The sequence below is a fragment of the Martes martes genome (genome assembly GCF_963455335.1).
Source record: "Martes martes genome assembly, chromosome: 3".
Classification (NCBI taxonomy): Eukaryota; Metazoa; Chordata; class Mammalia; order Carnivora; family Mustelidae; genus Martes; species Martes martes.
In genome coordinates this window covers 67,484,257-67,506,930 of record NC_137890.1, presented here as the reverse complement: position 1 = coordinate 67,506,930, position 22,674 = coordinate 67,484,257, and the positions used below count along the sequence as shown (strand labels likewise).

General features: G+C 38.5%; 1 protein-coding gene and 1 pseudogene across 2 annotated transcripts in view; one reads left to right on the top strand and one right to left on the bottom strand.

Annotated features, from left to right (window-relative positions):
• LOC308339566 (neurobeachin-like) overlaps nt 1-22,674 on the top strand; it is a 304,645-nt gene that overhangs the window by 147,622 nt on the left and 134,349 nt on the right. The window lies entirely within an intron of this gene.
• Nucleotides 3,650-4,019, bottom strand: LOC308339901 (histone H2B type 2-K1-like; annotated as a pseudogene). The gene has a single exon. The product of its transcript is annotated as a histone H2B type 2-K1-like (transcript).

The window sequence follows — 22,674 nt, the reverse complement described above, 5'->3', positions numbered from 1 at the left end:
CACCACAAATGAGATGATGATTCCCCTTTTTAAAAATAACTGCCTTGGGGCACCTGGGTTGCTCAGTTGGTTAAGCGACTGCCTTTGGCTCAGGTCGTGATCCCGCAGTCTCAGGATGGAGTCCCACATCAGGCTCCCTGCTTGGCAGGGAGTCTGCTTCTCCGTTTGACCTCTCTCCTCTCATGCACTCTCTCTCTCCCAAAAAAAAAATAAATAAAATCTTTAAAAAAAAATAATAACTGCCTTTTAAAATAAATAGATAAATAAATAAAAACTGCCTTTTGCACGTGTTTGCTATTTTCCAGTGTAATCAAGGACAATATAAAGTTAAGGGTATATTGTGAGCCTGTAGACTAATGACCTTTATCACTGTTTATTTTTTCCCTATAATGAATCAAAAGTTTGTTTTGCTTTCAAAATGAGTACCCTATTGTTTTTAACTTCATATACATGCACACTTGCTAATGTTAAAATGCAGACAATTTTAAATAGTTTTTAAAATTTGCGGCATGGAATGGCTCAGTCCTCTAAGCATCTGACTCATGATCTCAGCTCAGGTCTTAACTCAGGGTCATGAGGTCAAGTCTTACGTTGGACTTCACACTGGGCATGGAGCCTACTTTAAAAAAAAAAAAAGAAAGAAAGAAAGGAAAGAAAAATTAAAATAGTCCTTGTCCAACAGCCCAGAAATAAAATTTGTTGACATTTATAACACCATACCTTTTCAGTGTTTCCACATACAAGTAGATGTATTTTTATAGATGATGGTATCCAGATTATTTTTAACTTGCTTTTTCACACAACAGTATCCTATACATACTTATTTATACATGTATCTATATGTCTGTATATACATAAAATATAGAGAGACATTTCTGTTTCAATAAGTATTTATCTACGTCATTCTTTTTAGCAGCCATATAACATTTCATTGTGCAAATACAATAACCATCACCTCTAGATGAACATTTAAATTATTCTCTATTTTCAACAATGAATAATTTTGTAAATACCCCTTTATACTATGTTCCCTTATTCCTCAGGACAATTCCCTGGAAACAGAGTTGCTGGAATGGAGAATTCATGTTTTGTTTTGTAAAAGGCTTTTGTATGTCGTGCCTTTAAAACTGTGCTTGAAAGTGCATCTCGGTATATAAAGTAGCATATACATGCACACATTTCATTGACCCCTTATCGGCATGGGATATTATCACTGATACTAAATTTTGGTAACCTGGTTATCAAAATGGTTTGGTGATATACTTAAAAATCTTTATTTCTTCTTCATCAATAGATTGTGAGCTTAAAATTATCTAGTGAAGTGTTAACACATTGTCCAATTATCATTACTCTTTCAGAGAAAGAAACAAAAGCCAATTTGAAATGTACAAATTTTAAGTAAAGGAATAGGACTACAGCTTTAGGTAAAAGATCTGGAAGGATGTATATTACAATTATATCATCGAGGATGAAGGCAACAAATATGAATATTCATTTATAATTAGATTATTGAGATATTATTGAGATAGTTCACATTCTTTATATGTAATCCCAAATGAATATTCATTTTAAAGGAAATATTTTGGATTACAAAATAAGAATGTGGAGCATCTGGACTATAGAATGTTGCCAGCTAAGTGGAATTGAAAACAACAACACAACCAAAAACACAGCACAAGCCAAGTAAAACATATCTATAACAAACTTCGGCCAAAAGGCTGCCAATTTATAAACTCTGCCAAAAGTTTTGTGGCTTTCTTCCCATGCAAAATAGTTCCTTACCAGTTCTTAACTAAAACTGTTTTTCCATTCCTTTACCTAATACTTTATGAAGCTTCAGATACACACACATGAAATTTTTACCCCTAAGTGTAACTACTATATGAAGAATTTCTCTAATGACGGTGGAGCTGAAGAGCACCTGCTGCCCGTGGACTGAGCATGCTCAGTTCGAAGGTTGGCGGACTTCAGACTCCTCCTATTGGCTCACACCATCCCGCCTCTTTGTTGGCTTTACTTGAAACTTTTTTTTTTTAAGATTTTTTTTATTTATTTTACAGAGAGATAGAGAAAGCATAAGTAAGTACGGAGAGTGGCAGGCAGAGGGAGAGGGAGAAGTAGGCTCTCCACTGAGCAGAGAGCCTGATGCGGGGCTCGATCCCAGGATTCTGGGATCATGACCCGAGCCTAAGCCAGCCGCTTAACCAACTGAGCGACCCAGGCGCCCCGAAATTTCTATTTTTGAGTATGTAAAAATAAAACATAAAAACCCTTTTATTGAGGGGCATCTGGGTGGCTCAGTCGGTCAAGCGCGTCTGACTCTTAATTTCTGCTCTGGTCGTCATCTCAGGGTTGTGAGATCCAGCCCTGCTTCCCCTCCAGCGCAGGTCCTGGAGCCTGCTTCTTAAGATTGGCTCCCTCTGCCTTTGCCCCTCCCCGCTTGCTCACAAGCCCCTGCGCGCGCGCACTCGCTCGCGCGCTCTCTCTCTCTCGCTCGCTCTCTCTCTCTCTCTCTCTCTCTCTCTCACACACACACACACACACACACACACACAAAATCCTTTTATTGACGTATAATTTTCATTTTTAAGTGGAGTGTTATTTTTCAGTAATAAATACAAATACTACTGTCCAGAACATAATTTATAGTAAATTGCTGGCTTATATTAATTGATTTTAAAAGTAAACCTATAAATGGGGCACCTGGGTGGCTCAGTGTAGGTTAAAGCCGCTGCCTTCGGCTCAGGTCATGATCCCAGCGTCCTGGGATCGAGCCCCGCATCGGGCTTTCTGCTCAGCAGGGAGCCTGCTTCCTCTCTTCTCTCTCTGCCTGCCTCTCTGCCTATTTGTGATCTGTCTGTCAAATAAATAAATAAAATCTTAAAAAAAAAAAAAAAGTAAACCTATAAAGGGGTGCCTGGGTGGTTCAGTGGGTTAAGCCTCAGCCTTCAGCTCAGGTCATGATCTCAGGGTCTTGGGATTGAGCCCCTCATCCAGCTCTCTGCTCATCAGGGAGCCTGCTTCCCCCTCTTCCTCTGCCTGCCTCTCTGCCTACTTGTGACCTCTCTCTGTCAAATAAATAAAATCTTTTTTTTTTAATCTTTTTTTTAATTTTTTTTAAAGATTTTATTTATTTATTTGAGAGAGAGAGCATGAGAGAGAGAGAGAGCATGAGAGGAGAGAGGTCAGTGGGAGAAGCAGACTCCCTGCCAAGCTGGGAGCCCGATGTGGGACTCGATCCTGGGACTCCAGGATCATGACCTGAGCCGAAGGCAGTCGCCCAACCAACTGAGCCACCCAGGTGCCCAAATAAAATCTTTTAAAAAAAGAAAATGTATAAAAACATATATTACTGTAAAGAAGGCAAATGGGCAAGAAGCAGAATTCAAAATAACATTTTTTAAAAATTTTATTTATTTGTTTGACAGATTGCAAGTAGGCAGAGAAAAGAAGTTGAAAAACCAAATTCTTGTAATCACTTGACACCAGATCTTTATTAATTCATCCTATTCTCTTAAATCTTTCCGATTTTATCTATTAAATATGTGTGATTTATTTTTATTTTTGGCACTTGTTAAGGTGTTTTGTTTTGTTTTGTTTTGTTTTTTTCGCGGGAGCAGTTCACTCTTTATTAACGCTCGGCCCCGGGTCACTTGGAGCTGGTGTACTTGGTGACGGCCTTGGTGCCCTCGGACACGGCGTGCTTGGCCAGCTCCCCGGGCAGCAGCGGACGCACCGCCATCTGGACTTCCCGGGAGGTCAGTGTGGTTCGGCCCGAGTACTGGGCCAGCCGGGCAGCCTCACCAGCCACACGTTGGAACACATCATTCACTAACAAGTTCATGATGCTCATGGCCTTGGAAGAGGTGCCAATGTCTGGGTGCACCTGCTTCAGCACCTTGTAGATATACACTGAGTAGGTTTCCTTGCGCCGGCCTCGCCTTCTGGACTTCTTATCGCCCGCACCATGGCCCCTTCGGCCCCCCCGGCTGCGGCTGCTGTCCATGCTCTGAGCTCATCCCGCCGCTCCTCCTAATGGCCGCCTCCTGCTCCGGGGAGGGCGTTGCGGCAGACTGGAGGAGCCGGAGCGGAGAGCACTGGGTGCTGTGGGAAAGATTTTTTTTAGATTTATAAGCCTGCTTGTTAGGTTTTTGTGGTGTTTGATAAATCATATATATGTGTATATATATATTAAGTTAGCAATAGTAATTTGAAATTATTACCCAGAACTGTGACAAAAAATTGCCATAATTGAAACAGCTGAGGCTGCACAGTTAGGCAAGCTTGGATATAAAGACATTTAAATTTGCAAATCTTGAGTTTTCTCATCCAAAAATTGGGACCATTAAGACCTACCTCATAGGATCTTTGGAAAATTTAAATAGTACTAAGAAGTAGCAAATGCCTAGCATCCAAAAAACATTAGCATTCTGTTACTCCCTCATTCATTCCCTGCAACATAGAGGATAAATCCTAAGTAAATTACCCCCTACGTATTTAGGGGGTAATTATTAGAAATGCTAAGCATTTCTAATAAATTATTTCGTTCCAATTCTTTAGAACAAATAAGGCCCCCAAATTGTCCCAGTTCATACAACTGGTTAGAACTAGCACTGCCCAATTCATTCCCAGCTCCACATCATTTTTCAAGTTATGAAACTATTTGCCATAGAGTTAGAAAGGACTGTAAGTCATCTAATTTCACATAGCAAGACTTCTTTTTAATACTTACCCAGTCATTTTCGATGTGTAAAACAATAAGGATATCCTGTTAATGTTTTCCCTTGTACCTAAAATACACTTTCCTCCCTTATTTTTCCTTTTCAGTCCTGTTTGCTGAACCCTCCTTTCCCCCTCAACCACCCAAGCCTGGAGTGCCTCAAAGCTTAGTTCTTGGACCTCTTCTCTTTCTTTTTATAGTTACCCCCTTGGTAATCCCACTCAGTCATAGGGCTTTAAATGTCTTCTGTATCCTGAAATTCCACAATGTATATTTCTAGCCTGAATCTCTGTGTTGAACTCTGGTATTCAGCTGCCTACTTGTCATTTCTACTTGGGTGTCTGATAGGTAAATCAAACTCACCTTGTCCAAACCTGAACTCCTACTATTTTCTTTTCCTCCTGCCCCGATCCAAAAAAACTGTTCTGCCCACAGTATTTCTTATCAAAGTTCTTGGAACTCCATCAGCCGAATTGTTCACGCCAAAACCTTGGAGTTATCCTTGACTTGTCTCTCTCCCTCCTACCTTATATATATAGTCTCTCAGCAAATCCTGTCGTTTCTACCTCAGAATATATGCAGGATTTTACCACTTCTCACCACCTCCACAGCTACCACATGGGCCAGCGTCTTCTGGGTATTCTTTAATCTTAAATGCACCTTTTATTGTGTAATGCTCAGAAATGGCCTGATTAACATGTTAGTTATATCCTTTTTCTATCATAATCATTTGTCATAGTGGTGGCTCAGTCGATTAAATATCCAATTCTTGATTTCAGCTGAGGTCATGATCTCAGGGTCCTGAGATAGAGCTCCACATCAGGCTCTGTGCTCAGCAAGGTGTCTGCTTGAGAGTCTCTCTCCTCTCCCTCTACCCCTCCCTCCACTCATGCTCACTCACTCTTTCTGTCTCTAAAATAGATAAATCTTTTAAGAAATAATAATTTTGTCTTAGGATTATAAGGACCATTTGAGTTATATTACAGTGTAGGCTAGATATTTTTATTTAATTATTTATTTTGGCCAATATTTTTATATATTTATTTATTTTGAAGTCTTATTTATTTTAGAGAGAGCAAAAGTAAGTGGGGGGAGGGGCAGAGAGAAAGAGAGAATTCTGAAGCAGACTCCCCACTGAGTGTGGAGCCAGATGCTGGGCTTGATCTCAGGACCCTGAGATCATGACCTGAGCTGAAACCAAGAGCTAGCGGCTCAACAGACTGAGCCCCCCAGGTGCCCCAGGCTAGTAATTTTTAAATATTAATTGTTGGTAGATTGGTGTCCCCATCTAAAGTAATTGTAAGTGCCAATCATTTGTTGAACATCTTCATACACAACTTTATCATCACAACCCCTTAAATGTGGATAGGATTATCCCAATTGGAGATGAAGAAATAGAGGCTCAACAAAGTGAAGTAATTTGCTCAAGATCACAGAACTAAAGATTAATACAACTAAGCAGTAGAATTCAGATCTGTTCAATTTCACTGCCTATTTTTGGGTGACCAGATATGGAGACTTAAGTGTGGGAGAGAAAAGGATACATTCAAGGGTTTGAAAGTCTCTGAATATTGGGAGGAGGTAAAGGATAGGACACCTGCAAGCATTAGCTTAGAGAGGGTACTGCCAGATTCTGAGGGAGACGGTAAACCATATCAAGAAGTTTACACTTCCCTATCAGGCGTTAGGAAGGAGAAGCTGATAAAGTATTTTAATCATATTTACTTTTCCAAATAATAATCACTCTGACTTTAGTACGAAGAAAGAATTTGAAGACAACAATGCTGAAGGGGTTTTTGATGGCCTAACCAAGGGTAGTAGCAATAAAAAGGAATCAGCCAAGGGGTGTGTTACTCTAGCAGGGGGACTAAAAAGCAATATTGTTTGAAATTGGACCATATGTGGGTACCTTTACTGAAACTTATTTTAATGCCCAATGTAGAATTTTTTATATTTTTCTCTTCTTCTAGTGTGTTGTTTATTTTAAACAAAGAATTTTATGGCTATTAGCTATGGAGTAAAAATCTAAAGATGAGACCTCCTGTTAGTCTGTGCATTAGAGGGGACTCGGACTGAGTTTTCCAAGTGGAATCTTAGCCCTGCTCCTGGTTACCCAGAGTAGAAATGGAGTATAGTCTTCTCTTTAGGTAGGTGTTTAAAAACAAAACAAAGCAAAACAAAACAAACAAACAAAACCCCTAGGTTTCCAGAAGAGCTTGCCAAATTCACCCCTGTCTTGAACTGTCAGTGAAAGCATATGGTTTTGCTTTTAATTTCTAACACACATTAGTTACACTATAGGTACATGACAGGAAGCAGAATCTTCATCCACCTCCCGATGACAATTCCAGTTTGGGCTGCATGAAACACTATTTATAGAGGATTGCCTAAATGTAAAAGAATTTGTTCATTCCTAAATATTCTCTACTCCTGGGTTACACCTGATTAGCAGGAACTGTGAGCCTGGATCACCATGTTGGCCTCTTTTCTGGTTAAATTCCTTGGCTTCATGGAACAGACTTCATTCAAATTACCTCAAGAAAGAGGGACTTTATTGCAAGGATATATGGTCTAGAGTTATAAAACTAAAAATCTAAGTCAGTTCTAGGGACTGCTCTCTCCATCCCATCTTCCATAAACCAGTTGGTCTGCTAATCTATGAGTGTGTTCTTTTTCTTCTCCATAATCAGATAAGCTCCTTATACTTACTCATAGCTTTGGTTCACTTGAATTTTCAGCTTTGCCCAGATCTCACTTCGGCTCCCCTAGCCTCTCACTACATCTGTTCCTAGCTGCCAGGTACATCGTTCTCTCTGTGTTTCTTATTTCCAGTACTCTACGGGAATCTGATTCACTGAGCTCATATTCTTGAGCCAGGCCAAACCACAGAGTATTGGCAACCCTAAGGATTAGCTGCCATTGATTCTGCTGGGGGAGGCTCCTCGTGGTCCTCGTAGGTGGGCCCCTTGCACAGAAACGATGGATGAGCCCCCTGCTCTCAGAAGCCAAGTAGGGGGTCTCGCTTACTACCTCTCAATAGCACTCATTTGCTTCTAACTTGTGCTTTGAGAAATACTATATACTTTGAAATTCAGTGTTAGGATATTGTTGAGATGTTATTTATTGCATGATACTGTGCCCTTTTTGTGAAAACCCTTGGCATAAAGTCATTTCTAGCTTTGTATTAGAAATAATTATGCGGTTATTCCTGAACCGGTTTGTTTTATCTTATCAACATTGTGGTGAATTTATTCCTTCTTTTTCCAAATTGGCTGTTGGGAGTTCACAGATCTGTAGCCCAAACAAAGGAAGTTTAAATGATTCTATGGTATACTTTGTATTGTTTTTACCAGTCTTACATCGAGATTCATTCTCTATTTTTGACCTCTAATTCAAATCACATTTTATGTACCTTGGTAAGTTACTTTACATCTTTGCAGAAGCAAGCTATGTGTATAAATTATGTAAACCTTAACATACTCAGGGACATGTTAAAGTTCCTAGCTAGTTTTTAGTTAAACGTGACCTAATTTTAAAGAAAGGAGCAAATAATTTGAAAATGTTAATATATCACATTTTTCTATATTTATGTAATTTTAAAATCATCCAGATGCTTTTCTAAAATACAAAAATCCCTTTGGGGTTAGAAATATCCTTCAAATAAAGTTTGAGATAGAAAAAATCTTATTACACATTAATCTGCTTTTGGCATTCGTTAACTATTTGTAACATTGTGATTGAGAAGGTAGATGTGTAATAAAATTAGTATACATTTAAAATTGTTTTCACATGAACACGGTTTCAAAACAGCAGCCTCTACCCCTCCAACAATAACATACTCCTAAAATTATTTCCTTTTTCTCCCAGACTTGACTTTTCAGCTACTCCTCTTTAAAAGAGAAAAAAGAAAGAAAAGAAAAGAAACTGACATCAATTTTATCTAAAAGAAGCCCTTGAGGTGGAAACTGAGGGAAGGCTGTATGAGTTTATAGCAGACAAAATGTCGCTTACATTTTGCTGTTCAGTAGTTTGATATACTCATTTGCTGATGTGAAATGACGAGGGCTTACAAAACAGGGTTTTGTTTTTTAGCTGCCTGTAGACCTGGTGGGGCCTAACAGAACCCAGTCAGCAGGTCATTAACTCTGGAGAAAACAGCTTGCATTAATATGCTCTAATCCGGTATAATTAGTCAAATTACTGCACGCCGACCAGCTTGTCATGTGTTGTCAGACTTGGCATGCACGCTGGATTGCCTGGGTCCCTCTGGAATGCCACCCTCAATCAGGGAAAACTGCTCATTTGTAGTGGTCTTGAACTCTTGATAGAAAACCAAACTACAGCAGCAGTCGTGGAGGAACTTTTATTAATTCTCTGAGTGAAAATATTTTCTCATCAAAAAGAATTTGGTATTTTGGTAATCGAAGAGGCATCTTTTCATTTCCCTTATTTTCTGTCGCCGGTCTATGTAATACTCAAGTGAAATTAACATTCACGGGAGAATAAAGATTGAAAATGAGTAATTACCAGTTGGTCAGCTCTAGTTGCAGTATATGGGGGTGTGAGTTCGTCTGTGTTTGTGTATGTGTGGGGGTGGGGGTGGGGGGAGGCCTTTTTCCAGTAGGGTAAGAGGTTATTAAACTCCAAAAGGGCTATATTAGCATAAATTTACAAGAGCTCTCGTTCTGGCAGCAGGATAAAAACCTGTGTTACCTTCGCATTAACACTGAATTGCTTGTTGTGCTTTTGGCAATGACAGATAAGTCAGTGTAATTCCCCATTGCAACAGAAATGATGCTCCAGATTCTAAACGCATCCTGAAGATGTCACTGACAATAATCTTCAAAGAACGGCCAGTGAAAGTGGGCTGTATGTTTGTAGGATGATATACTGCAAATGACAGGAAGAATTATGTGAGTGAAGACGAATCTGTAACATATTATTAAGCAATTTCACGAGAATAACAGGGATAAAAGGATAATGGATGAGGGTGTCATTATTACCTTCATGTAGAGGGAAAGCAAAAGCAAAGGTAGAGAGACAAGATTAATTGAGGAAGGGTGAAGCATTCATTGCTCATCAGCTCTTTTGTACTCTTTGCTCCTGAAATTCCAGACTGGGGTGGGGGGGGGGAAGGTGCTCAGAGCTGCATTTTAATGCAGCTGGCAAGAAGGAGAGAACTGACAAGGCACTTTTTAGTCCCCTCCCCTCTTATCAAAAAAACACATAATCACCATCACCTTTTGAATGTTCTGAAGCCACCACAAAAATCCAGCAGAATACTTATCCTTCTGTTAGCCGCAGTTTTCATTATTAGTTATACCTTGAAAAAGAAAAATGATAGAATTTCAAAATGCATTTTTCCATGTATTGCCCCCCAAATTGCTCTTTTAAATTTAGAGATTCACATTCAGTGATGAAACATTTCATAATCCATTAGATTGTTATTTTGATCATCCTAAGATCATTAGGTTGAAGAAATAATGCTTTTTATAATCCATTTTGTCTGTTCCTTTCATATTCTCAGCACATTTTCCTTTCACATAATACTGGTTTCTCTTAGGTAACAGTAAAGAGCAAATACATTTAAGTGAAGGTGTAATTAAAAATTTTAAATGCTAATGTCTTCATTTCTATTTTCCTCTATTACCTGTTTCTTATAACTTCTCATTTGGCCAATTATTCCAAAGCACACGGTATATCACATGCAGTTAAGGTACAATTATAATATTAGCAACCACTGCCCTTCTGGTTGCAGAACTGCAGCACAGGTGTTTTGCTGAAATCTAAGAAACCTTTTGGGACATAGATTCCCTTCTGATAGTAATTTACACCTCGTACTGAGTTAACCTTAAATGTTGCGGAAACCTTAAAAATATTTTTTTGTGTGAACAGAGCCTATAGGAGAGTCAGATGATCAAATTACATGCTTAAGTCTGTACCCAGTGGACATACTCAGAGTTGAAGACTAATTTGAGTATAAGAAGCCTAAATTTCATCCTTGTCTACATAATGGGTTCGTATATTCAGGAAAGGTAACAAAGGGTCAGGATTCGGGTGTCAGTGAGAACTGAGAATTATTCATTGTTAAAATGCAGCTGGCAACCGACAGTTTACTGTGTACATACACATAAAGGCGTACAGAGCAGTAATGTTACCAAATACTACTATGTTTTTATTGTGTAATAATTTCCAAACTTCCAAACTTCTTCCTATGCACCTTTTCATATTTGATCCATGAAATACTCATTTTTGATGAGCAGAACCAGAATTCCTATTTCAGCTCTTTAAATGGGAAAACTGAGGAGCAGAAAATTAAATGAGTTTATCCAAATAATTCCGTAGTAAATGATGCTGCTAGGAATAGACCCAATCTCTTCAGACACCTGATCCAGTTTTCTTTTCTTTCACTGATTTTTTAAAATTCATTATTTATGTCACACTCTGATTACATTTTACTACTTTTCATGTATGTCTGTCTGAAGTGTTTCTTCACTAAGGGAGCTTCCTCTGCCTTGTGTTTTCCATAGAGCAAGGAAGAGAAACTAACATTTGTCATGTTCCTAATGTGTACCAGACACTGTGTTAGACACTTACACGCCGTACATTACCTAACTTAATATTCACCAACAGCTAAGTGAGTTAGCTATCATTATCACCCCTTCACCAAAGAGGAAACTAAAATTCAGGCATGTTCAGTCATTTGTCAAGCTCACAACCAGGAAGTATCAAGGATGCAAACCCAGGTTTTTCTGGCTCCGAAGCTCATGATCTTTCAAACACCATATGGCCCTTTACTCTTGTCCACATTATATCATATATGTGCAGTCAAAATTATACTGTCTTTTTGCATCAATCCCATATTTTAGATCTCTGAATGTTTAAATTCAGTGGCTTTTTTCTGTCCTAGCATTCCTTGATTTCTGCCCAGTATTTGACACTGAGCTTCCAAAATCCTCAGGAGTGCTACTCTGCTAATTCACTGGCCCTGAAGTCTTTCTCACCAGCTGCTCTTCCTTCTGCTGTGCCCTCCGTGTGATTCTCCCATTCTCCAAGGTGTGTTTTTTCCACCTCCTGCGTTCTCTCCCATAGAGATTCAATCTCTCGCCATGCTGTAATCTGTCTCTCTGTGCAGATGATGCCAAATACCTCTTTGTAGTCATGTCTTCTCACCGTAGTTCCATTTCCTTATTAGCTACCTGCTCTCTGAACAGCCCTCTCTGGATGCTTTGCTTGCCCCAAGCCAAACTCATTTTCCTTTTCTTCCCAAATTTCCTCTTCCTGATTTTAGAAGATACCATCTTCCTCTAATCACCCAGGCATTATTGCCAATTGGAATTAGTTAGAAGCTTTTTGTTCTTTTCAGGATTTTTATTTTTTTTATTTTAGAGAGAGAAAGAGCACATGCATGGAGGTGGGGGAGCACAGGAAGAGAGAGAGAGAGGTGAGCTTAAGCAAATCACATTGAGTGCAGAGCCTGATGCAGGGCTCAGTCTCATGACCCTGAGACTAAAGCGGAAACCAAGAGTCAGATGCACCATGGACTGAGCCACCCAGCCTTCCCTAGAAATTTTTTAACCAGCAGTTAAAACCTCTCCTGCCTTTTTAGGCTGCTGAAGTCCACCCTGATCCCTTCTCCATCTTTTACAGACCAGCCACTCTTCAAGGCCCTCATCAAGTATTATCTTTAATAGGAAGCTTTCCCCAAACCCATCAGATGTACGTATTTCTCTTTTCTTTAACTTTCCAAACACGTAAAAAAGTTGTACCCAAATTTCCCTGGCTCCAAAGTTCATGAAACCTAACAAGAAACTCAGTTATATTTGTTGACTTGAATTAAATCAAGTTCTCTAACAATCTCAGGTATTTTAAAATTTATATCACTTTTCCTTATACTTGGCTTTCCCATGTCAAAATTTAATATTAACCTTGTGATTTTTTATTTTACGTTTTTAAGGGTTTTTTTTTTTTTTTCTTGTTGAGTTTGCATCTGTACATCCTGATTTATTGTCAAATAGTTACCATTTGTTGAACATGGACTTACTAAGTGGCTTACACAGACCAGACACTGTTCTGTCCTGGGTATGCCAAAGTGAACCCGTCCCTGTGTTCAGGAAGTTTCCTGTTTAGTTGAGATGATAGTGCTCTTTTCATTTGACATTTGAATCAATTTCATTGAACTCTTACAGGTACATTTATGATATGGAGAGAACACAGATCTATAGAGCACTTTATTGTGTTTTACTTAGAAATAGCTAAATCTTGATTCCTTATAATGACCCTAAAATGTAGATATTATACAACCTCATTTTACACATGAGGAAACAGACTCTTAGGGTCCAAGTCATTTGCTCCAAATCACAAAACCCGTAATGCGGCAGGGCCAGGAGTAGAACTGAAGTTTGTTTAATGCCAAAGTCCATGCTTTTCTCCTGTGGCACAGGACCCTACATGTCTTTGTTCTAGCAAAAGGGATGTTAGATGATGGGAGGTCTTTGACTCATGAGTTTATCTAGTTCCTTAACTTTTAGAGAAGGCAGGAAGCATTAGTCATAATTACACTGCATAATGGGTAGAATGGCATTACTTATTGCACTTACGGAAAACACACCCCTGTGGTTTTATGAGAAGAACTAAAGCAATTTACTACTTTTGTGCACGAATACCCAGTCAGGGTGAGGACACCTAGTTGTCCTTCTTGCTAGCACTAGCCACCTGATTCTGATTACTGGTATAATGTGGGTCAGGGACAATGTACTCTGCGTCCTACCAAGTGTTTGGGGGACTCAGGTTGTGGGAACTTCATAGAAGCTGACACTTTCTTCTATACTTGCTGCAGCTCCAACAACTGGAGGAAAGCAATTCTTAAGTGACTGTAAACCTGAATCAAGTGCAGAAGATGACAAAAGAAGCAGAATTCGCTCCTTTCTCACCTTCGCATTTAGCAAATGTTGAACTCCACTGCGAAGAGGAGAAATGAACATCAATGGATTGACCAATACTATTCTACTTAGCCTTCTAAACAACTTTTCAAACTGCTTATTAGATTGGATGCCTAGATTTCTCTTTCTTTTTCTTTCTATTTAAATTCAAACGTCCCTTAACTCTCAAGGCTTCTTTTGTCTTCTCATCCTAAAAGCTGCTTTATGAATCTGGTCTTTTTGGGGGGAAACATAGAGGGGTGCCTCAGTCAGTTAAGTGACCAACTCTTGGTTTCGGCTTAGGTTATGAGATGGAGCCCTAGGTAGGGATCTGCTGAAGAGTCTCTCTCTCCCTCTGCCTCTGCTCTCCCCCTTCTCTTGCAATCCTGGGCTCCTAAGCATGCATGCTCTCTCAAAAATAAATAAAGTCTTTTTTTTTAAGGTTCTTAAAAAATGTAGAAATTTTCTCATGGTCTCACATTATCCAAATTTCAAAATTCTAGTCTACTTAGCAGGGCCCCAAATGATACTTCTTAGTATCAGATAAATTAGGATTTTAGTTTTATTTAATTGCTTGTAACTAATAGATTATTTTAAGTTTATATTTCAACTTTTAAACTTAAAGGTGAGCTCATTCCTGTCTCTGTAATGGGCTTTATATAGAGGCCATCACACTGACATTCCCAAATATTTCTACAGAAATGCTTTCGATGATAATATCAACTCCTTTAATATTCAGATTTCCTAAGGATCCATGAATGAAATATTAGTTTCATTTACTTTAAAAAATATTAGCCTTTTCAATAGCATTCAGTATAATGTAGGCTTGAGTCAGTATGCTTTGCAGAGGAAATAAAAAGCATAACTTAATCTGATGACTTTGTTAGGTAGAAGTCAAGCCTCAAGTGCCTAATATTGATACAGTCGCCATGTATAACAATGCTTCAGTGATAAAAGGCATTGGCAACTACATCTCTCCCCTTACTGCCAAGATTGGAATATTTCTTCCTCTTAGCTCCAGTGGCACTGAGGACAGGGGGTTCTGAATAGAATAAGGGCCTGGAGAAGTAGTCAGGGAAGATGTGCCAGTGGTATCTCTAGTGAGGAGTAGGTAAGAGTATCCAGTGTTAGAAGAGCCCAGTGCCCATAAATCTAGGATATCTTGTCAGCAAGGCTCTCAGGGACATCAACCAAATGACCAGTTGACATTTTTTTTTCTCTTGATAACCCTAAGAATTGGCTCCTCCTCCCCGTTTTCCTAGACCAAACATTACTTTCAGCCCGATTTTCTTTCCCTCTTGATTTCACAGAGGAAAAGGACAGTCTTCTAGCTTCTCACAACTCTCTTCCTTAAACCAGAGTAAAGTTCTCTGGAAGTTTCTAAGTGTCCTTATTGTTTCAATTTGAGACGTTGCCCTTAAAACTCATTATTTATTTATGAGATTCCATAAAGCCAACTTTTTTGATTTTTGACAAATTTAAGGAAGGATCCTTTTATTTCTTCACATCTCTGCTTTGTCCATAGAGGAGAAACTTCGGCACAAGCTTTTGTTGCTCTTCCCATGGGAAAGGAATTTCTACTCTGATTTTCCGAGCCAGAAGTATTCACTGGGCCATAAAAATTCACTACTGGTAGGGTCGGTATAATGTTAAATTGTCAGTGCTCCCATGAGGTAAACACATCTGGACAGAACTGATCCCTCAGGGTAGGCTAGCCAGCCTGTTTTCTTCCATTTTATTCCATAGAATCATTAAGTTGAATAGATTCCTCTTGAAGTCTAGCCAAATATTTCCCCACAGGGATATTCAGGTACGTATACCCCAAGATCTCTTTTTATGCTAGGAGATGGACACCCTGCTTTGGCTTTAACCCATACCAAATTCTTTAATCTAACTCTTGGCAGAATAACCTTGCAATGGGGGGGATAATCTCAGCTATTAATTAAAAAAAAAAAATCTTAGCTTTGCATCTAGTTATTATTCTCTCTTGTATATTTTCTCAGTCAAGAACCCTACCAGAGAAAGCAGAATATGATAGGATTTAGGCAGCAAAATGCCACCCACAAATTCTAATCCTAATCCATTATTGTCATAAGTATGAACTTTCAGGGAGCATTTGGTTGCAAGAAATAGAACTTAAACTAGCTTAATCTAAAAGATCATTTATTTTAAGCCATTAGGAGTGGTTCATAGAATCCAGTGACAAGTAGAGCTGAGCTTGACGAGAGACTGGAACTGAAAATTGGAAAACCCAAATTTCCAAAGAATTGGAAGGTCTAGATTTCTCCCTTTCTTGATCATATGGTCTCCTATCTCTGCTTCTGCTTACTTGTCACTTATCTCCACACACCCCATGTCCCCAGATCTCCCTGTCTAAAACCCAAAAGTAGCCACTACGGCTTTCTGCAGTTCACTGCCTCTCCAACACCAGCTAAAATTCCAATTTCACATTCCAGCAAGAGGAGATCTCACAAAGGCTAGCATCTGAAACCGGTGTTCACCCTGGTCTAAATCAGCTGTGGGTAAGGAGAGTCAGGGCCACACATCAGTGTAATTTGCAGGGCATATTCCTCACAGTATGGGAGAACTTCTCAGAGAAAACGGAGATGGTTGGGACACACACTCCAGAAAATTCCTCTCTTTAACTATTTTGGTGCTTCCTTCCCTCGGTATACTATGCCAGAAGAAAGAAGGAACAAGCAACCCAGTTTGGAGGATGACAGGATTTTTAAACGTGAGCTGTCAACAGTGGGTCAGACAGAGGGAAGCAAGACATTCCAAACAGATAGAAGGAACAAGGCTGCAAAAGCAGGGAGAGGCGAAGCACATGGGTTCTGAGAACAGCAGAGCTTCCATGGAGTGTGTGAAGCAGGGGCACAGGGGTGGGGGGCTGGGGGGCACTAGGGGGTTCCTGGAGGAGGGAGCTGACAGGCAATAGCAGTGTAGCTATCAGTTGCCAGGGCTGGGGGGTCAGGCAAGTCCAGAGGCCAGGGCACCATGGAGGCCAGATTTGAAAAGATCCAGGTGAGGGTGTTAGCAGTGGAAAAGCAGAGGAAAGGGTAGATTTGAAACATAGTTTGGAGCTAAAATCAGCAAGATTGAGCCACCCACTGGAAATAGGGAGTGAGGGAATGGGAATGTTTACAGATAAGTCCCAAATTTTAGCTTTGATTCCTTCATGAATAGTAGTGCCATTCACGGAGATAATGGTAAGAACTTACCCCTGTCATAGTTACCACTTGCTCTGAGTGCTTGTGTTATCCAAAAGTACTACACTGAAGACTTTTCTATTATTATTATGTTATTTAACTTAATCATCATAATGTCTCTATGAATTTTATATTATTTTCACTAGTTTAGAGACAAATACAAACTTCGAAGAATTTAGGTACTTTGCATGTGCTCACATAACTAAAAATGCAAGGTGAATTTTCACATTCATTTCTGTCTGACTTTGGAATGGTGGAACACTAACGTTTACTTTTCGTAAGAAAGAAGAGCAAGTTTTAAGGAAAACATGAGTTTTGTTTTGGACATACCAGATTGAGTTTCCTGTGAGACATTCAGCTGAAGAGGTCTTGTGGACATTGGACTGAGGACTGCAACTTACAAGGAGCCTGGGCTGGACCCTCAGATTTGAGTTGGTGGTTTGAAAGGGGGACTCTTGGAGGAGGGCGGAAGGCTTTGATCTGGGAGAGGATAGCTACTACTTGGTAGAGAAAGCAGATCCTTGCCTCTCCTGGGAGCTGCTTCACAATGTAAAAGAGAAATTATTCTTAAATACATACAAGTCTTCAAAGTGTTCATTTTTAATTTTAATCATCTTTCTATATCAGTTGTTGCAGCCCTATTTATTTTTTTACTTTTTTATGGTTTTCTTTTTTCTTTTTAAAAGATATTTACCAGGGATTTGTCTTTTTCACTTGTCTTCTCAAAGAATCCATTTTAGACATAAAATTTTCACTTTTTAATTTTCTAATGATTTTTTTACTTTGACCATTTTCCTTCTGCCTTTTTCCTTTGATATGTTTTTCTGTCATTTTTTTAAAGATGTAAGTTGAATGCCACATTCACCTATCTTCTTTCTCTTTTTTGACAGTTGAAACATTTAAAACTAAGAACTTGTATTGACATTTTCATCATATTCATCATATTCCATATAATGTTTTATTTATTGTTTCCTGAGTGCTCTGTTGCTGTATTCATTCCCACAGTGGCAATAATCCAAATGAACCTTGGTAGGATGTCTTTAATAATAAGTTCTTTAGGGGGCACTGGACAGAGGAAACTTCAGAGTTTCAGTTGCTCCCTGTAGGTACACCGTGCGCTGCCAGCCAACACAGAATCCATAAGGAAGATCTGTGCCATAGGTCAAAACAGAAGAGAAGGATTTCTCCCTTGAGAATATGTCCCCAAAGAACAAACCAGATCTTTCGGACAAGTTCCAAACAAATAGTCAGCAATAAACAATGTAGTCTGAGTGAGGAAAGGGGTCCAGGGAGTGCCTCGGAAGTGCCTTCCGTCACCCTCTCACCTCCTCTTACTGCCTTCTCCCGACCCCTCCCCAAGGTGCCTCCTAGTGCTTCCTGTAAACTCCATTTATTTTTTTTTTTAAGATTTTATTTATTTATTTATTTGACAGAGAGATAGAGAGCACAAGTAAGCAGAGCAGCAGGCAGAGGGAGAGAGAGAAGCAGGCTCTCTGCTGAGCAGGGAGCCCGATGCGGGGCTCGATCCCAGGACCCTGGAATCATGACCTGAGCCAAAGACAGCCGCTTAACCCACTGAGCCACCCAGGCTCCCCTCCTCTAAACTCCATTTAGTTGGACTGTCTTCAACCTATGAATTCCATAGATTATTTATTCTGGTTAGAGAAAGTTCTGTATCAAGTTCTGTGTCATTGGACAGGATAGTCATTTTTAAATCCCTTTATTTCAACCTGGTGTATTACATTGAGTTTGTCATACTTAACCAGCAGACACAATAAAGCTAAATATTTTCCAAGGATAACTCAAATGGCATAATATACCACCTAGATTTCATTTTTATATTATTAAAAATAACATTAAATAGCATATGTAAATATAAATTATATAATTAAATTTACTGATGGATGTATCATAGAAAACTATAAAACACCTCTCTTCCAAGTAAAGTTTCCTTTACACTATGGTACACAGAACTATTTTATCTAGATGTTCCTCATCAGTATGCAAGGTATTTTGAGGAAGATGACCTGTATGAATGAGTAGGAGGCTTTTATCTGGACAACATTATATAGGTAGGGCATAATATATCCCAATCATTGAGGTGGACCCATTTTTTTTTTTTTTTACAAAGAGAACTAAAATTGATATTATTTATTTATTTGTTTGTTTATTTAAAAGATTTTATTTATTTATTTGACAGAGAGAGGCAGCGAGAAAGGGAACACAAGCAAGGGGAATGGGAGAGGGGAGAAGCAGGCTCCCCGTGGATCAGGGAGCCGATGCCGGGCTCAATCCCAGGACCCTGGGATCACGACCTGAGCTGAAGGCAGACGCTTAATGACTGAACCACCCAGATACCCCTGATGTCATTTGTTTAGAATTATGCCAAGTCACAAAATTTATTAGTGACTCTTTGTTTTTTTGAAGGTCCTACCTAATATTTCAGAAAGTATTTTAAAGAAATTGATGCTTATCATAAATTAATTACTATCAAAGCCTATTAAATGTTACTGCTGAAAACATTTAGTTTCTCTGCTTTATTTGATATACAGTTGCATATCAAATCATCAAATGTTTACAAGACATATGTGAATGATTAGAGAGGTTGTTCATAAATATTACTATATGAATGAAATAAATGTGAGAAAACTTGCCCATATTTATGGGGGAGTGTCACTCTCTGAGAACTCTGAAGCAGGGCACTTGGGTTCTAGTCTCAGCTCTACCATTGTTCAGATTTCTTGTGAACTGGATGGAAGGAAATCAGCATCCCTGAATCTTTTCTTCCTTACTGGTAAAATGGGAATAAAAACTTCATCTCTGTGCATTACATGGTGATTCTGTGATGAGATAAAGTTGAATATTTGAAAATATTTAGTAAACAGAGATATAGACATAAAAGCATATATTCAATACTTTAAACTTTGTTATGTTAATATTTTACATTATGTTATTATGAAATAGTCAAATAAGTAAAAAAAAAAATCAAAGAATAATATAACAAATGCCATGTACAACACCCAACTTTAACATATCATAAAACTATGCCATATTTGCTTCTAATCATTTTTATGAAAGAAACCCTTACAGGTACAAGTTGTACTCTATCGTGGCTTCATTTTCTTTCCTCTTTCCTGGGAATTCCACATTGTTTTATGGATGCATTATAGTAATTTGATCCTGTTCAATTTAGACTTCCTACTCAATTTTCACAGTTGTTCATACATCCAACAGCTCTACTCCAGGAATGAATATATCCATTATGATGGTTTTTAACAGGAGGGCAAGCCAATTACACAGATCTCCAGAAATACTGTATATAGTCATTGTCAAGAAAACCTATAATCAGACTCTATTTTGCTTGTTTTGTTCCCTTTCTAGGTGTTAGTTGATACCAAGCAAAAATAAAGAACACATTCTTTTAAGTGAATTTATACAGTAATAAAGATATCTCATTGAAAACATATATTTTCATCTGTATTGGGGGATAGATAAACTAAGAACAGAAGCAATTTCATAACTTGATTAGAGTTGCAATTGTAAGCAAATCTGGATGACAAATATGAATATTTACTATAATGGGAATAAGGTTAATATTTTAAAACAAGGTTGACAGGAGAAAAATTGTCTTAGTTTGCAAAAAGGAAATTTGTTTCTTTAAGTGAAAATTGAGGTCAGTAGGCCATAGCTCTCTTTGCTCCTACATGACTGAAATGAATTAAATAATGCAGCAATAAAGCAGTACTGAGCAAACTAATGACAAAATTATACTGAGAGCTTGAGTAAAATCATTATATGTTAGAAACATGTATTTTGTATAAGAACATATGAAATTTTAAATGCATGTCCACTTCACCTCGATTGTCTAAGGAGAGAACTAAGTCCTTTTCTCTTGAGTTCGTTAAGAATCTCCTGGTCCTTTTCTGGGGGCAAGGGTCATAACCATCACTTGGATATATTCCAGTTTTGGTTGCTGTGTTCTGTATACTTACTGTGACTTCAGTGTGATTGGATTATTATGAAAGACTGTTCTTTATACGATCGGAGCAATATCCAGCCTCATATGCTCTTCAGAGGGTGTATTATTTTGTAGAGGGTAAACCTGATTTTAAATTGTTTACTCTTCTCTGCATTCTCTTAAGTGATGGTAGTAACTTTGTTAATCATGTGCATGTTCTAGGCATGGAGACAGAGGCCCTAAATCCACTCTCTAATCCACAACAACCCTTTGAGGCAAACATCATTTTCACCATTTTATAGATGAGGAAACGGGCTCAGAACAGTTATAGAAGTTGACCAAATTGGCCAGGCCAGTAAGTGGCAGTTATCATATGCCAGCCACCTATTTTCAGTAATATATTTCAAATAGATTACTATTTGATGTGATATTGCTACCATTCATATTGAATCTTATGATTCATGACTTCAAAAGTGAGGGGGAGTGGGAGTCTACCTTTAGTTAACAGAATGAGTAGTCCTTTAAGCCTGTTCTATGCATTTATGTAGACTGAAACACACACAGAGCACTGTATTTGGCTCTTTTTGCTCTCAGTGTTAATGCTAGCAGTTACTCTATGGAAAATATGAGTGAAAAACCCTAATGGGTATAAGGTATATTTTACTATATAATCATTTATTTACATGTGGGCATATACTGAATGAAGTGTTAACCTATACATATTACATGTAACTTTATTCCGAATACTTCCATGCAAGGTGGACATATTTATATGGTGATCTGCATGCTGCTGAAACAGCCATCTGATTCATGGAAATTATTTAATCAGAGTATGATTTTTTTATTGCAAGTCTTCATTCCTTAGTTCTTTATGTCAGTGTATATAATATAAACACGATCCAAGTTGTAATGTTCTCACTGGGTTGTATTTATTCATAATGGCTCTTTTTTCCCAACATCACAAAAGGCAGAGATGTGTTAGAGCCATCTGAAAATGCCAGTTTTATCCTGTTTCTCTCTTCATATGTATTGGTTCTCAAAACACAGGAAATAAAATCAGCACTACTGCTCCCTGGTGATCTTTATAAGAAAATTCTTTGAACATAAGGGATTATGATATCAATAAGCTGAATTGAAAATATTAAATTTCTGATATGATGTAGCTTCTCTATGGACAGAGATAGAGGTGGTCTTATATCCTTTTTTTCTGTGCCCATATTATCAAAGTAACGTTTATATGTGTTTCTCTCTAATAATGACATTTACACTTTGTTGCATCGATGTGAAGTAACAGGGATTGCATGTGTTAGTTAGATTACTTTTAATTGCTGTGTAAAAATGATAAGTAATTGAAACCAAAAGCATTGTTTCCAGTCCTAATTTTTTTTTTCCTCAAGTCCATCCTGTCAAGCTGAAAGCATGAAAGTTATTTTCTGGTGGTGTGATTAGATTGGGGCTGGACTCTCCAGCTGGCAGGCCTGTCTATGACTGGCGGCGGCCTGTCCCCAGTGCTTGTCATTTCCTGACATGCCTGACAGGATGGGGACAGCCGCCCCAGACAGGTTCATTAGATGGTGTTTTCTACAGCTGGGCTAAAAATAAATAAATAAATAAAAAGTCTGTGCTTTGTCAAGGCCCAAGCTGTAGGGGCCCTTCTTGTTGGTTTAAACCAGGGCCTTGTTTTGACAAATTTTGATCTGTGCAGTTTTTAGATTTTCTGACACATTTTTGTTTCCTTCCCCTTTGGCCTGCACTTTGTGCACTCTGCCTTGTTGCTGCTTCAGAATCCCAACATAGCCTTCCCAAGAGAAAAGAACCTCAGGTACTGAAATCTTAAAAGGAAAAGCAGTGCAATATTCTAGAAAA